The sequence below is a fragment of the Physcomitrium patens genome, chromosome 5, assembly GCF_059467195.1.
Source record: "Physcomitrium patens ecotype Gransden chromosome 5, ASM5946719v1, whole genome shotgun sequence".
Taxonomy (NCBI): domain Eukaryota; kingdom Viridiplantae; phylum Streptophyta; class Bryopsida; order Funariales; family Funariaceae; genus Physcomitrium; species Physcomitrium patens.
The window spans coordinates 6,993,264-7,011,746 of NC_143414.1; the positions used below are offsets into that span (position 1 = coordinate 6,993,264).

The 18,483-nt window shown below is 37.0% G+C and overlaps 1 long non-coding RNA gene across 1 annotated transcript; it reads left to right on the forward strand.

Annotated features, from left to right (window-relative positions):
* Positions 1–13,545: 13,545 nt before the first annotated feature.
* On the forward strand, positions 13,546–16,505 carry LOC149989251 (uncharacterized). The gene is made up of 2 exons (XR_016502905.1): positions 13,546–14,817; positions 14,915–16,505. It is a non-coding gene; the product is annotated as an uncharacterized LOC149989251 (long non-coding RNA).
* The last annotated feature ends 1,978 nt before the right edge of the window (positions 16,506–18,483 follow it).

Genomic DNA, 18,483 nt, shown 5'->3' on the forward strand with positions numbered 1-18,483 from the left:
TCAAAAACTAGTGTATAATTTCTCATATCCTCAAAAGAGTAATAATATATCTTAAATTAATATCGTAAATTAATATCTTAACTTCAAACAACTATATATTCTTCACCTTAACTCCAAATCTTCTAATTTTTATATAAAAATTGTAGTCCAAATCCTAAAATTTATAACTCTAGCTTCTTATTTCCAAATTCCTACTTTGAAGTTGCCAAAACTCTTATTAAGGTTGTAGACAGCCTCCTCAAAGCCCATTGGGTATGATATTCGACCAATAGGGATGAAGTTCTCCATTCCTAGCCTTCATCCAACTATGCCTTACTTTTATCCCTTCTAATTAGCTTCCTACTAGTTTAGATTTTTATCCTTAGGCTTCTATCTTCTTTCAAGGCTTTATACTAAAAATTTAGGTCTAATATTTTTTTTAATGCCAAAATCAAAACAAGTAAAAAAACAAAGTAAGATTTCTGATACCAACTCCTTTTGATTTAATCTATAAACCACTCTAATACAAATCTATGTTTATTAACATATAATATATTTTAATTAATTTTTATATACTATAAGTATTTATAATACGACAACATACTCTATCTTTAAAAAAAATTATCCTTGCTACTCAATCAACTTGTTTATTTTTCATCTTTAGCCATGGCATACCAAGGATAACATCATATCTTAGCTTTTTTACCTTGAAATCTTTGTCTTAAGATATAAGTATCTGTTAATCTTAAGGTTTCTTCTTCATATGTCTCACTCTCGATCATTTGTAAGGTATATACTTCCTTCCTTGATTTCTTTAATTTTAATTCTTAGTCAGTTAGTGATTTCAGTTGAGATGCAATTTTTTGTAGAACCACAATCTACAAGCTCTCGACATAGTTGTTCTTTTAGTATTTCTATTAGATACACCAATTGATTCTTTTTATAATTGTTTGAGGCCATGCCATTTGTCTCTGAGATATAGTAGCTATCTCCAATAGTAGCATTCAATGCCTTTATTAGAAAGTTCGATTTTTTTATTTTGATTCATTATCAACTTGATGAGTCTGGAGATTGTGAATCCACCTTATCTTACTGATGCTTAAATTTTGATGTTTTAGACAATCTTTGATTTAATTACATAATTCTTAAGAATAGAAATATAATCCCTTATGCACCATTATTTGTCGTCTTTGCAGTATCAATGATCTTTGTAAGGCATTAATCTCCATTGGCATTGATTCTTGTGCCATAGTATTAGATAGTGGCATAGAACTTTGCACTATAGATTGTATTCCACAATTTTTGAAATTTATAGCATTAATTTTTTTACAATTTAATGTCAAAGAAAGAAATCTTGAAGAAAGAAAATCTTCAATACATTCTTGTATCACTGAAAGGAACTAAAAAGTCACTCAAAGATAATATAATATTAAACTAAAATGACTATTGCTAAAAACAAAAAGATTAAAAAGTCTTGAAATAAGAATAAGGACTAGAAAGGCATTGATAAGAGTGAAGAAGATTTCATTCTTGCCTCCATATATATTCTCTAACTAAAATTGATAGAAGCAGTATGCACATAACCATTGGCAAGACAAGACCTTCCAAGAAGGTGATCAGGTGTTACTCTCCAATGCCAATTTGCTGCTTGCTACATCAATTCAAATCTATAAACTAGCACTTTAGTGGCTTGGATTCTTTTGTATTTTTGGAGTGATTTCTGATGTTGCATATTGTCTTAAGCTTCCATTACATATTTGGGTCCATTCAGTCTTCCATGTTTTTTAATTAAAGGAATTTCATATTGACCCAAAATGCTTTCTAGATCAACATCAACTACTACCACTACCAATTGTAGTTGATGATCAACAATAATATAAATTGGAGAGCATTTTGGAACATCACTACCTTTGTCATGGCAACGGACGTCCACAATTTTAGTACAAAGTTCTTTGGAAAGGTTATTCCATTTATGATGTAATGTGAAAACCCGCACAGAAACTCATCCATTGTTAAGAGATAATTTGTAGATACCATCGAAAGCAAAACAAGGATGTTTTGTATTAATAGAGAAGAATTAACTTTAATAAGGTATAGATAAGATAATTGTATAAATAGTTAGAACCATGGAAGTTTCTAGAATTGGAGTAAGATTAGTGGACAAGGTAGAATCTATTATGAAACATTCTAGAAAGAATTTAGGATGGTTATCTAGGTAGGACTCACTACCTAAGAATATTCTAGAAAGTCCAAGGTAATATGATAAGGTATAAATAGGACTGATAAGGGGCTTTTGGAGCATCGGATCAAGTATGGCTTTGGACCCTTTCTCTTAGTAAAGTTTGATTCTGCATCTTTTTGTTCAGATTTGTTATGTATAATTTTTTTTTGCTCAATTTTGTCATTCATGTCCTATTTTGCTTAATTTTGTTTAGTTTTATTTTAGTCTATTTTATCCTATTTTGTGATGAGGCTTTATATTCTTGTGGATTAAAAAGATCTTAGATTTTTGAGATAGTCTAGTCTTATTTCAATACTAAATTATTATATCCAAACTCTACCAATAGAAAAAAAAATTGTCTAATCATCTTAATGATAATTGATGATAGACCTCAAATATTACTTTAAAACTTAATTCATCAGTTTTGTTTGTCCATCAATTTGAGGATAAAAAGCCAAGAAAAGCTTTATATCCACCTTTAATATGTTGTTGATAATATACATATACTGGAATCGGTCTTAGATTCCAAGGTACATGCGATACAGTGAAGATAACCATAGGTGTTATAATATTCGGATCCACACACCCAATTTCATAAGATTCGAAGGCAAATGATCTACCTTGTTTAGCCAATATCTTTTTGAAGCAAGTAATTTCCTTCGGCAATAAAGAACCATCAAAACCAATCTTCAATTCTTCAAAAGTCTCTTTAGTAAACTGATGTCCAATTCTCATTGGATCTCTTAAACTTGCTTCTTTTAATGCTTCTCCTATTTGTTCCTTAGAATCTTCTGGTAATGGTCCGGCAACAAGCTTTACCTTCTTATCTGTTGTTTTATATCTCGTCTCCATAGTGACTTCTCATGCTTGAAAAGATTCAAGTATGGTATAAATCTCTGTCGAATGAATCTCAACAATCTTATCATTATCCCCTAATCCAATAGATGTAATCAATTCCACTGAATCTTCCAGTCCATTTTCTTCATAAACACCTAAAATCCTCTCATCATCTTATAATGTACCTAACTTATGTAATTCTCCTTCAATATTACATAATCTTTTTCTTTCTTTTCTTTTAAAATCATCAATTTTCTTATATGTAATATTTCCATTCTCTAAAATACCAATAAAACTCGCATCAAAGGCACCTTCATCTCATAAGAGTACCTCCTCTTTTGTACCTTCATAATCTCGCTTTATAGTGGTACCTCTCCAAAATCCTTAAATCCTTCAATATTCTTTGGCAATGGTTTCTCCCTCAATCTATCTCGATTCTGTTCATGGATAGGAGGTACTGTTAGAAATTGTACAACTTTCCTCCTATCTTCGCTACGTACCCTTATATAAGCAGAACCATCGTCAAGTACTTTTGTTTCCATCCGTGTTACCGTAATATAAGGTTGTCCTAAAATCAATGGATAAGATGTTGTATCTTGAACAAAGAAATGTTGCTCCATCACAACATCCCCAATCCGAATTTTGACATCTGAACAAGCTCCATATAATTCGCCCCGTGTGTTATTAGCTGCTCGTATTGCCCATCCATGTTTCATATCAATTGGCCATTTTTGCTTCTTATAAAGATCTTTAGACATGAGATTTATTTCAGAACCATGGTCGACTAAAGCAACAATTGGTTCTTCTATATCTCCTACTTTCACCAGTACCTCAGTAGTTGTCCTTGCCTAATACTTTCGAGTATAATGGCTCAAAGTTTCCATTTCCTTATCACTATAATCTTCGAAATGTATTCGTTGATTATACCCATTTTTTTCATTTGTTAGTTGCTTGTAACAAATATCAACCTCTTCTTCATCTTCATATATTCTTGCATCAATAGCATAACTCATTCCAGTTTCATCCATTAATTGCCTCTTTCGCTTAATGCTGTCAATGATAACATCATGAAACTCCTTCTTTGCAATTTCCAAAACTTCTTTCAATGTGAAATCTACCTTAGCGTTTAATATACGTTCTTCCAACACCCTTTTCAAATTTGTTGCCGCTTCAATTTCAGAAAGTAGCTTATAAGCAATTGATTTGCCTTTATCTTTTGTCTCCCTTGTTTTTTCTTCCAATGACGCTGAGGTATCCTTCACAGGCATTTCTTGTGAAGCTGCCTCTCGATCCTTGTCTCCTCGAGTTTGTCTCTTAGAAGAATTTCCTTCTCTCATATCATCAAAATTTCCTCGTCTCTTTTCTTCTATCAAATTGATCAATTTTATTGACCACTGCTTGCAATGCTTTAGTTGCCAAAGCTTCTTTTCGATCATTGCTTTGCTGTTGCTTCATTGATAATGAGAAGGCTTGAAACACAGTAGCAATAGATGGATCTATGTGCATACCTTGTCCTTTAGAAGAACCCCTACTAGAAACTCCTCCCAAAGATCCTTCAAAATTTTTATTTTTGTTCTCCATAAAAATAAAAATAAAATCAAACGAAATCCAATACCTTCCACCTCAAGCTTTCACGTCGGGTTAACCACTTATGTCATATTATGTGCTATCTTGCTTGAGAACATATCGGGCGTCTGGATGTAGGAGGTAATTTATATATTCAAGCAGTTTATCGATTTTTGACTGTTGGAATATAAACAATTGCAAGAATATATCGTAAATCTATACGAATGTCCTTCGACTGCTCACCAAAATCTTTTTTGCCCCAGTCAATAGGTCTCTAGACGTTACAAAGAACCCCGAACAATCCAATGTTCTAATCTCCAATACCGCTTTATACTCACGACCTTGTATCCATTGATTGTCTTCATAGATTAACCCAAAAATTTTCATTCACTCCGCATACTCAATCCTATAGATTGTCAAGGACAAAGACTCGATGAGGAAAAATATACACCAAAAGGCTATCTCGATATAATAAGTCAAAATATAAACAAGTAGGTATATTAAAAGGAAACTGGAATGGCTATTGCCACAAGACAAGAAACTAAAGACTCTTGAACCTGGACTAGAAGCAAGAAAGGAGTTGACAAGAGTGAAGAAGCCTTCACTCTTGTCTCTATATATACTATCTAACTAGGGGCTACGTGGCGACGTTCTATAGGACCTCCAATATGTGTTGACTTTGTAGGACACATGCCTTGACTTACAAGGCAAGTTTTTCTACGTGTGGGCCACATAGTTAGCTTGATCTTCAAGCTAACAACATGTGTGGCACATGGCCAACTTGTTGACCACGTTTCTAATCCAAAAAGTCAATTAAAGACACCTATGAAGTCAAAGCAGCGTCTAGGAAGTTTCTAGGAAGCTTCTATATTAAATATTATATAATTAACTTACTTTTATCTACTTTTACTTACTTCTACCTATTTCTATATGTAATTATTAGCTTACATGATTATGGCCGTGACATTACCCTCCCTTCTAGAGACGAGTTCCACGAGGAGCGGTCATCATATGTTGAGGAAATCTATGATGCGACGAATTGTATTCGCCACATACTCTCATCTCTATTCTCTTCGAAGATGATTGATAGGGCCTCTCAACCATCGGTAGTGTCCCATACCAGGGCGGGAAGACCACCCAGTTATTTGATCATTATTGAGGCCTTCATAACTTCCTTCGAATAGAATATTCGGAACACCATCAGGAGTTGTTCCTACCTCTAGCAAAATCACCAAACATCGGGAGTCCCTTCCCAAATCATGATACCAAACGCGTTGTATCTCACCATCTGTTCGAGGAAGAACATGTCATTCTTGAAGATCTTCATCTCGATTGCGTCGTCTTGAAGGTTGTGACAATCGTAATGTCTCGTCTGGCAGGTCAGCAAACGAAGGTTCTTGAGTTGAATCCGCTGGTTGTTGGCTCTCCATCTAATTAGCATCACAAATGTAAAGAAGTTACAAACAAGGATAGGAAATTGAATGTTATCTTGCCTCAATCTTGTCTCTTTTATAAGAGAGATTTTCATCTTGGTTTTGATGGATGTCGTTGATGAAAAACTTTGACTTTAGTTGATGCATTTGCTAGATTCCTGGATGGCTCCCATGTGCGTTCACTAATATCATATCCGCGCCAATGAACAAGATATTCCAGCTTATTTCGGCACCGCCTTGAGTCTAATATCTCTTCCACCTCAAATTCTTCATTATTATCTACTTCTATAGGAGGCGATGGCATTTGTCTTCTTCCTTGTATATCCACTGTCTTATATGGTTCAAGAAGAGATACGTGGAATACAGGATGGATCTTCATTGACTCCGGTAGATGTAACCGATATGCAACTGGGTTGATCTGTTCAGAAACAGAAAAGGGGCCAAGCCTACGATAGTCCAACTTGTCACAAGGTCGAGTAGTCTTGATATTGCGACGAAGTAGCCATACCTTATCACCCACGTTGATTTGTGGTTGCTCCTTACGATATAGATCTACGTTTATTTTTTGTCATTCTTGAGCTTCCTTCAATTGTGTCTTCATTATTGCATGTAACTCTGACAACCGATTTGCCATATTTTCTGCTGCAGGATTATCAACTTTTGAAAAATCAAAAGTATCAAGTCGTGGATGATAGCCATAATTGGCAAAGAAAGGTGTTTGTTGCGTGGAAGAATGTACCGTATTATTATAAGCAAACTCTGCCAATGGCAGAAGGGTTGGTAGTTGATAGTACACCTTAAATATTGCTCCAAGACTTGGTTTACGCGCTCTGTTTGTCCATCAGTTTGAGGATGGAAAGCCGAAGATAGCTTTATGTCCACTTTTAAAATCTTGAAAAGGGTCCTCCAAAATCTTGACACAAATTGAGTTCCCCTATCCGATATGATATCTTTAGGTAATCCATGATAGCGATAGATATTATCAATGAAAAGCTTAGCTATTTCTTCACCTGTGATAGATTTTGTACATGGCACAAAATGTGCCATCTTGGTGAAACGATCTACTATCACAAATATAGAATCATAAGATCTTGAGCTTGGAAGATCTGTGATGAAATCCATAGAAACAGAAGACCATGGTTGTTCTGGTATAGGTAATGGCTGAAGAAGTCCGTAAGGTCGATGACGAGGAATTTTTGATCTTGAACAAATATCACATGATTGTACAAAGTCTTTGACTGACTTCCACATTTGTGGCCACCAAAAATCTCTTGATATGAGTTCCAAAGTCTTATTATATCCAAAGTGCCCTGCTGCTGGAAAGTCATGACGTGCTTGAAGAACACGTAAACGTGCTTCTCCTTCTGGAACATATAAGCGTCCTTCAAAATATAATAGATTATTCTTGAACTCAAACTTAGAAGGATCATGAGACTTGGAAGAATTATTCTCGATATCATAAACAAGAGGGTCTGAGGACATACTGGACTGGATTTGCTTGAGAAAAGTTGAATCAACAGTCAATGTTGATTTCATTGCTCGGAGATGAAATTGCTCCGGTTTCAAGAGGACCGTTCTTTGTTGCTCAAAAGCTGCATCTCCTTCTTTTGGTACAAAATAAGAACGTCTAGATAGGGCATCGGATAAACCTTGTTGTTTTCCTGGCCGATAAGTGATAATGAACTCGAATCTTGACAAAGACATACTCCAATGAGCTTGACGACGATTCAACACGCGTGCTGACATGAAATACTCGAGGTTCTTGTGATCTGTATACACAGTGACTGGACTAGAAGCGCCTTCTAGATAATGACGCCATTCTTGAAAGGAATCCACGATCGCAAGAAGTTCTTTATCGTGGATCTCATAATTGATCTCGGCTGCTGAGAATTTTCTTGAATGAAAAGCTATCGGATGGAGTTTGTCATCTGTTCCCATTTGTGATAAAACTGCACCCAAGGCAAAATCTGATGCATCTGTTTCCATAAAAAATGCCTTGGAAAAGTCAACACGATATAAGACTGGTGCAGAAACAAACGATGTCTTCAAGGCTTCAAATGCTGCTTCCGCTTCTTGATTCCATTGAAATTTATCTTTACTAGTCAAGCGTGTAAGTGGAGCTGCAACTCGTGAGAAATCTTTGATGAAGATCCGATAGTAATTGGCAAATCCCAAGAAACATTGGACATCTCTTACCGTCCTTGGAATCTTCCAATCCACGATTGTTTGGACTTTCTTAGAATCCATCATGAGACCATCATTTGAAATGATGTATCCTAAAAAGTCAACTTGAGTAGTGTGAAATACACACTTTTTCATCTTGGCGTACAATCCTGCATCTCTAAGTTTTTGTAATACTTGACGAACATGTATTTCATGTTCTTCGACGTTCTTGGAATAGATCAGGATATCGTCTAGATAGCAAACGACAAAATTGTCTAAGAATTCACGAAATATATCATTCATGAGATGTTGAAAAGCAGTTGGTGCATTCGTGAGTCCAAAGGGCATGACATTATATTCGAAATGTCCATACCTGGTTCGAAACGCAGTCTTCCATTCATCTCCTTCTTTGATCCGTACTAGATTATATGCTCCTCTTAGATCTATTTTTGTATAGATCTTAGCTTGATTCAACTGGTCAAGGAGTCCTGATATCAAAGGTAATGGATACCTGTTCTTGATTGTGATCTTGTTGAGTCCTCGATAATCAACACACATTCGTAAAGATCCATCTTTTTTCTTTACGAATAGAATTGGAGCTCCTGCTGGAGATTTTGAATGGCGTATGAAATTCTTCGCTAAATTCTCGTCAATATATGTCTTGAGTTCAGCCATCTCATCTTGCGATAAACTGTAAATTGGTCCAAATGGTGGCTGAGTTCCTTCCTTGAGGTCGATTGAACAATCATATGGGCGATGCTCAAGAAGAATATCTGCATTCTTTTTCTCAAAAACGTCTTGATACTCCTGATATTGACTTGGAATGCCACTTGAAGTCTTTACGTTTTCAGAAATAGGTGCAGCATAAATAGCAAAAGTTGATCCTTCTTTTGCTGCGTGTATAAATGCTTTTGCACCTATCAGTACGGGTTTTACTGTATTAGACTTATAATTTTTTACTTGCTTCGTAGAACTATTAATAACGCTTTTGGAAAAATCAAGTTTACGCGAATTCCAATCTATTCGAGGGTTATATTTTTCTAGCCAGGATAAACCTAAAATAACTGGATTAGACGGGGATTTAATTATGTTAAAAGCTATGTAGCTATCATGACCGTCTATTGTTACTTTTATAGGATGAGTTTCATGAGTGACATCTCCAGAAGACAAGGGACGACCATCTATGACTTCTACATGTACTGGTTTAGGTTTCTGTACAAAGGGTATTTTACGACTTTTAACAAATTGTTCATCTAAAAAACATGCTGAGGCTCCCGAATCTAATAAAGCAGAGGCTTTGTAATTCTTAGGTCCTAAATATAAGTCTATTATAAAACAAGGAGAGGGTTCTGAGGAGAGGATAGGACCTTCATTAGGAATTGTACAAGGTTCCAGCTGCACGGTCCCTATTGTAGCTGGACGAATCCGTTTTCCGACATGTTGTCTTCTTTGACCGTCGTATCCCTCATTTTATAGTTGCGTCGTTTCTTTGGACAATGTTGAGCAGTGTGCTTAGGTTCTCCGCAATATAAACATAATCCTTCTTGACGACGACGAATCTTTTCTTGCTCAGTTAGGGGTTTAAAACGTACCGCGTCAATTTGCATGTCTTCTACTTCCGAATGTACGTTTGGCAAAGATGTTGATGTTGCCATTGAGTAATAACGTTGAGGTTCCCGTGAATGATTCTCAGATCGAAATTCAAAAAGTCGATTATCACATTTTACAGCAAAATCGATTGCTTGACTCAAAGTTTGAGGATCAGGTAAGTTGAGCATCAATTTCTTTACTTCGTATTGCAATCCATAAAGAAATTGACTGATGAGTGCAGCATCATCCCACTTGATGTCAATTGCAAGTTGTCGAAATTGTGAAGCATATACTGTTACTGAGCGATTTCTTTGTCGCAGAATTCGGATCTTATTTGTTGCAACACGAGTTGCATCGTGTTCACCATACATAGATCAAAACTCTGCCAAAAAAGCTTCCAAATTGTCCAATATTGGATTTCTGTCACGGACATACATATAATTACCTATATGAATAGATAAAAGTATGTAAAAGTAGATAAAAGTAGGTTAATTGTGTAATATCTTCTAGAGAAGCTTCTTAGAAGCTTCATAGACGCTGCTTTGACTTTATAGGAGTCTATAGTTGACTTTTAGGTTAGAAACTTGGTCAACAAGTTAGCCATGTGCCACACATGTTGGAAGCTTAAAGAACAAGCTAACTACGTGGTCCATCCATAGAAAACTTGCCTTGCAAGCAAAGGCATGTGGCCTAGAAAGTCAACATATATTGGAGGTCTTATAGAACATCGCCACGTGGCTTCTAGTTAGATAGTATATATAGAGGCAAGAGTGAAGCCCTCTTCACTCTTGTCAACTCCTTTCTTGCTTCTAGTCTAAGTTTCAAGGGTCTCTAGTTTTCTTGTATTTTGGCAATAGCCATTCCAGTTTCTTTCTTAATATACATATTTCTATTTTGTCCTATTTCTTTTTGAGAAAAGTCTCACTTACTCTTTAGCTTTCATCGAGTTCTTGTCCTTGACAGATTGACAAGAGTACACTTACAATATCAGAGCTTTGTCTTTTCTTGATTAAGAGTGGATTACCCCTTTTTCTTGATAAGACATAAGCGCATTAGAAGTTGCGGATTACCCTCTTTTAAACTGATATTGTTCTTAGTATTTTCTTTGTTATCAATTCCTCTCTTCTATTTGTTTTGAGCGTTATTAGACATCTTCTCTTTTCTAAGTGCTACTATGGCAGAGCTTGTTGAAATGAAGAGTGCAATGGCACAGATGCAAGAGCAATTGAGGGAGTTAATGCTTGCGATGCATCAACTCAATTTACCACCACAAGGAGCAACAAGAATGGTAGGAAGTGAAGATATAGAGATGATTGGGGCTGCTTCAACATCTACACCAAACCATGTCCCTTCTCCCAGAATGGAACACCCTTCGAGTGTTAGAGAACCGAGAGTTGCCTTGCCCGAGAAGTTTGATGGTACCAGATCCAAGTTTCGAGGATTCATCAATCAGGTCCAACTAGTAATTGAACTTCAACCCCAGAGCTATCCAACTCCAGGGTCACAAGTTAGATTCATTGGTACACTCCTTTCAGGTTCAGCATTGTCATGGTTTTCATCTTTTCTTGAACGACGAGATCCAATATTGGATAATCTGGAGGCTTTTTTGGCGGAGTTTCGATCCATGTTTGGAGAACATGATGCAATTCGTGTTGCAACCAACAAGATCCGTATTTTGCGACAAGGCAATCGATCAGTAACATTATATGCTTCGCAATTTCGACAACTTGCAACTGATATCAAGTGGGATGATGCCGCACTTGTGAGTCAATTTCTCTACGGATTACAATATGAGGTAAAGAAATTGATGCTTAATTTACCTGATCCTCAAACATTGAGTCAAGCAATTGACTTTGCTGTGAAGTGCGACAATCGACTTTTTGAATTTCGATCCGAGAGTCGTACAAGTGGGCCTCAACGTTACTACAATTCAATGGCAACACCGACGTCTCCTCAACACATACCTTCGGAAGTAGAGGATATGCAAATTGATGCGGTACGTTTCAAACCTCTTACTGAGCAAGAAAAGTCTCGTCGTCGACAAGGAGGATTGTGCTTATATTGTGGAGAACCTAAGCACACTGCTCAACATTGTCCAAAGAAGCGACGTAACTACAAAATGAGGAGTACGACTGTGAAAGAAGACAGTATGTCGGAAAACGAGTACGTCCAGCTACAATAGGGACCGTGCGGCTGGAATCTTGTACAACTTCTAATGAAGGTCCTATCCTCTCCTCAGAACCATCTCCTTGTTTTATAATAGATGTGCGTTTAGGACCTAATAATTACAAAGCCTCTGCCTTGATAGATTCAGGAGCCTCAGCTTGTTTTTTAGATGAAGAATTTGCTAGATGTCATAGAATATCATTAATACAAAAAACTAAACCTGTACACGTAGAAGTTATAGATGGTCGTCCGTTGTCTTCTGGAGATGTAACTCACGAAACACTTCCTGTAGATGTAGTAATAAATGGTCATAGTAGTTGCGTAATTTTTAATATAATTAGATCTCCCTCTAATCCAGTAATTTTAGGCTTATCATGGTTAGAAAAGTATAATCCTCGAATAGATTGGATTTCTCGTAAACTTGATTTTCCTCGGAGCATTAGTAACAGTTCTATTAATCAAGTAAAAAACCATGAGTCTAGTATAGAAAAACCCGCACTTATAGGTGCAAAAGCATTTATACACGCAGCAAAAGAAGGATCAACTTTTGCTATTTATGCTGCACCTATTTCTGAAAGCGTAAAGACTTCAAGTGGCATTCCAAGTCAATATCAGGATTATCAAGACGTTTTTGAGAAAAAGAATGCAGATATTCTTCCTGAGCATCGCCCATACGATTGTTCAATCGATCTCAAGGAAGGAACTCAGCCACCATTTGGACCAATTTACAGTTTATCGCAAGATGAGTTGGCTGAACTCAAGACATATATTGACGAGAATTTAGCGAAGAATTTCATACGTCATTCAAAATCTCCAGCAGGAGCTCCAATTTTATTCGTAAAGAAAAAAGATGGATCTTTACGAATGTGTGTTGACTATCGAGGACTCAACAAGATCACAATCAAGAACAGGTATCCATTACCTTTGATATCAGGACTCCTTGACCAGTTAAATCAAGCTAAGATCTATACAAAAATAGATCTAAGAGGAGCATATAATCTAGTACGGATCAAAGAAGGAGATGAATGGAAGACTGCGTTTCGAACCAGGTACGGACACTTTGAATACAATGTCATGCCTTTTGGACTCACGAATGCACCAGCTGCTTTTCAACATCTCATGAATGATGTATTTCGTGAATTCTTAGACAATTTTGTCGTCTGCTATCTAGACGATATCCTGATCTATTCCAAGAACGTTGAAGAACATGAAATACATGTTCGTCAAGTATTACAAAAACTTAGAGATGCAGGATTGTACGCCAAGATGGAAAAGTGTGTATTTCACACTACTCAAGTTGACTTTTTAGGATACATCATTTCAAATGATGGTCTCATGATGGATTCTAAGAAAGTCCAAACAATCATGGATTGGAAGATTCCAAAGACTGTAAGAGATGTCCAATGTTTCTTGGGATTTGCCAATTACTATCGGATCTTCATCAAAGACTTCTCACGAGTTGCAGCTCCACTTACACGCTTGACTAGTAAAGATAAATTTCAATGGAATCAAGAAGCGGAAGCAGCATTTGAAGCCTTGAAGACATCGTTTGTCTCTGCACCAGTCTTATATCGTGTTGACTTTTCCAAGGTATTTTTTATGGAAACAGACGCATCGGATTTTGCCTTGGGTGCAGTTTTATCACAAATGGGAACAGATGACAAACTTCATCCGATAGCTTTTCATTCAAGAAAATTCTCAGCAGCCGAGATCAATTATGAGATCCACGATAAAGAACTTCTTGCGATCGTGGATTCCTTTCAAGAATGGCGTCATTATCTAGAAGGCGCTTCTAGTCCAGTCACTGTGTATACAGATCACAAGAACCTCGAGTATTTCATGTCAGCACGCGTGTTGAATCGTCGTCAAGCTCGTTGGAGTATGTCTTTGTCAAGATTCGACTTCATTATCACTTATCGGCCAGGAAAACAACAAGGTTTGTCCGATGCCCTGTCTAGACGTTCTTATTTTGCACCAAAAGAAGGAGATGCAGCTTTTGAGCAACAAAGAACGGTCCTCTTGAAACCGGAGCAATTTCATCTCCGAGCAGTGAAATCAACATTGACTGTTGATTCAACTTTTCTCAAGCAAATCCAGTCCAGTATGTCCTCAGACCCTCTTGTTCATGATATCGAGAATAATTCTTCCAAGTCTCATGATTCTTCTAAGTTCGAGTTCAAGAATAATCTATTATATTTTGAAGGACGCCTATATGTTCCAGAAGGAAAAGCACGTTTGCGTGTTCTTCAAGCACGTCATGACTTTCCAGCAGCAGGGCACTTTGGATATAATAAGACTCTGGAACTCATATCAAGAGATTTTTGGTGGCCACAAATGTGGAAGTCAGTCAAAGACTTTGTACAATCATGTGATATTTGTTCAAGATCAAAAATTCCTCGACATCGACCTTACGGACTTCTTCAGCCATTACCTATACCAGAACAACCATGGTCTTCTGTTTCTATGGATTTCATCACAGATCTTCCAAACTCAAGATCTTATGATTCTATATTTGTGATAGTAGATCGTTTCACCAAGATGGCACATTTTATGCCATGTACAAAATCTATCACAGGTGAAGAAACAGCTAAGCTTTTCATTGATAATATCTATCGCTATCATGGATTACCTAAAGATATCATATCGGATAGGGGAACTCAATTTGTGTCGAGATTCTGGAGGACTCTTTTCAAGATTTTAAAAGTGGACATAAAGCTATCTTCAGCTTTCCATCCTCAAACTGATGGACAAACAGAGCGCGTAAACCAAGTCTTGGAACAGTATTTAAGGTGTACCATCAACTACCAACAAGATGATTGGACAAACCTTCTGCCATTGGCAGAGTTTGCTTATAATAATACGGTACATTCCTCCACGCAACAAACACCTTTCTTTGCCAATTATGGCTATCATCCACGACTTGATACTTTTGATTTTTCAAAAGTTGATAATCCTGCAGCAGAAGATATGGCAAATCGGTTGTCAGAGTTACATGCAATAATGAAGGCGCAGTTGAAGAAAGCTCAAGAACGACAAAAGATAAATGCAGATGTATATCGTAAAGAGCAACCACAACTCAACGTGGGTGATAAGGTATGGCTACTTCGTCGCAATATCAAGACCACTCGACCTTGTGACAAATTGGACTATCGTAGGCTTGGCCCCTTTTCTGTTTCTGAACAGATCAACCCAGTTGCATATCGGTTACATCTACCGGAGTCAATGAAGATCCATCCTGTATTCCACGTGTCTCTTCTTGAACCATATAAGACAGTGGATATACAAGGAAGAAGACAAATGCCACCGCCTCCTATAGAAGTAGATAATAATGAAGAATTTGAGGTGGAAGAGATATTAGACTCAAGGCGGTGCCGAAATAAGCTAGAATATCTTGTTCATTGGCGCGGATATGATATTAGTGAGCGCACATGGGAGCCATCCAGGAATCTAGCAAATGCATCAGCTAAAGTCAAAGTTTTTCATCAACGACATCCATCAAAACCAAGATGAAAACCTCTCTTATAAAAGAGACAAGATTGAGGCAAGATAACATTCAAATTCCTATCCTTGTTTGTAACTTCTTTGCATTTGTGACGCTAATTAGATGGAGAGCCAACAACCAGCGGATTCAACTCAAGAACCTTCGTTTGCTGACTTACCGGATGAGACATTACGATTGTCACAACCTTCAAGACGACGCAACCGAGATGAAGATCCTCAAGAACGACATGTTCTTCCTCGAATAGATGGTGAGATACAACGCGTTTGGTATCACGACCTTGGAAGAGATTCTCGATGTTTGGTGATATTATTGGAGATAGGAACGACTCCTGATGGTGTTTCAAATGTATTATTTGAAGGAAGTTATGAAGGCCTCAACAGTGATCAAATAACAGGGTGGTCTTCTCGCCCTGGAATGGGACACTATCGATGGCTAAGAGGACCCATCAACTATCTTCGAAGAGAACAAAGATCAGAGTATGTAGCAAATACAATTCGCCGCATATTAGATTTTCTCAATATATAATCACCGCTCCTCGTGGAACTCGTCCCTAGAAGGGGGGGTAATGTCACGGACATACATATAATTACCTATATGAATAGATAAAAGTATGTAAAAGTAGATAAAAGTAGGTTAATTGTGTAATATCTTCTAGAGAAGCTTCTTAGAAGCTTCATAGACGCTGCTTTGACTTTATAGGAGTCTATAGTTGACTTTTAGGTTAGAAACTTGGTCAACAAGTTAGCCATGTGCCACACATGTTGGAAGCTTAAAGAACAAGCTAACTACGTGGTCCATCCATAGAAAACTTGCCTTGCAAGCAAAGGCATGTGGCCTAGAAAGTCAACATATATTGGAGGTCTTATAGAACATCGCCACGTGGCTTCTAGTTAGATAGTATATATAGAGGCAAGAGTGAAGCCCTCTTCACTCTTGTCAACTCCTTTCTTGCTTCTAGTCTAAGTTTCAAGGGTCTCTAGTTTTCTTGTATTTTGGCAATAGCCATTCCAGTTTCTTTCTTAATATACATATTTCTATTTTGTCCTATTTCTTTTTGAGAAAAGTCTCACTTACTCTTTAGCTTTCATCGAGTTCTTGTCCTTGACAATTTCGTTGTTCAAGAAAAGACGATAACCATGATAATGCAGAACCAGAAAGTAGAGTGCCAATAAACCTGACTTGTGATCCTGGAGTTGGATAGCTTTGCGGTTGAAGTTCAATTGCCAATTGTACTTGATTGATGAACCCTCCAAACTTTGATCTTGTACCATCAAATTTCTCAGGTAAGGCAATTCTTGGTTCTCTAGTGCTTATAGGGTGTTGTACAATTGGAGAAGGAACGTGATTTGTTGTAGATGTTGAAGCAGCTCCGATCATCTCTATATCTCCACTTTCTGCTATTTTTGTTCTTTCATGTGTTGGTGAATTGAGTTGATGCATCGCAAGCATTAACTCTCTCATTTGCTCTTGCATTTGTGCCATTGCACTCTTCATTTCAACAAGTTCTGCCATAATGACACTAAGAAGAAAAATTTGTTTGATATTGCTCAAGACAAAAGAAAAGAAAGACTTGATAACAAAGAAGATACTAAGAACAATATCAGTTTAGAAGTGGGTAATCCGCAAACTTCTAATACGCTTATGTCTTGTCAAGAGAAAGGGGTAATCCACTCTTACTCAAGAAAAAACAAAGCTCTGATATTGTAAGTGTACTCTTGTCAATCTGTCAAGGACAAAGACTCGATGAGGAAAAATATACACCAAAAGGCTATCTCGATATAATAAGTCAAAATATAAACAAGTAGGTATATTAAAAGGAAACTGGAATGGCTATTGCCACAAGACAAGAAACTAAAGACTCTTGAACCTGGACTAGAAGCAAGAAAGGAGTTGACAAGAGTGAAGAAGCCTTCACTCTTGTCTCTATATATACTATCTAACTAGGGGCTACGTGGCGACGTTCTATAGGACCTCCAATATGTGTTGACTTTGTAGGACACATGCCTTGACTTACAAGGCAAGTTTTTCTACGTGTGGGCCACATAGTTAGCTTGATCTTCAAGCTAACAACATGTGTGGCACATGGCCAACTTGTTGACCACGTTTCTAATCCAAAAAGTCAATTAAAGACACCTATGAAGTCAAAGCAGCGTCTAGGAAGTTTCTAGGAAGCTTCTATATTAAATATTATATAATTAACTTACTTTTATCTACTTTTACTTACTTCTACCTATTTCTATATGTAATTATTAGCTTACATGATTATGCCCGTGACATAGATAGCCTTTTAATTCTTCAATCATAGATGTAACTTCAATTTCACAAAACAGTCAAGAGTAATCACACCCACTTCATTAAAACCCTGATTCATGAGTACAACACTGACTTTCAGCAACGATTGTCTCTGTCTTCTCAAAACCCTATAAAAAAAAAAAATCCCAATTCTCTATCTTTTCTCCCTGCATGAAGCTAGCTCTCTCCACCCTTAAAACCCTGATTCTTTCCTCCCTATTTCTTAACCTATCTTCCCCTTTAACCTTGAGAAGATCCTATTCTTCTGCCTTGGATTCTCTAAATTGGAACAACCGATGAAGCTTTGTCCCCCCAATTTTTGCCTTTAAGAGATCCTTTTATCAAAAAGATGTTCTCGGAACGGTACAAAGAATCAAAACAACCTAAAACGAAATCGAAGCACATAATCGGATCACATTGGGTTGCCCGACCAAGTCAGGTCTCATATTGGATAAGAGGCTTGTAATTGGACTTAGATTCGAGGTCTTCTGAAATTAGATCCAATTGGCTCTTCGAACTAGACTCACCCATCGTTGAATTGGTCCTTTCTCTTTGTACTGACTCCCGTTATTGGAATCGAATGGAGCATTTTGTTACTAGTGAGTATGCCCCGGCTGACTGTAACGGGATGACTGAACCTGTCCTCTCAGTATTTGCACTGGAATTGGCCACCGCTTCTAACACCGAAGGTGACTAAATATTAATAAATCTTCTTCATTTATATTTTCATCATA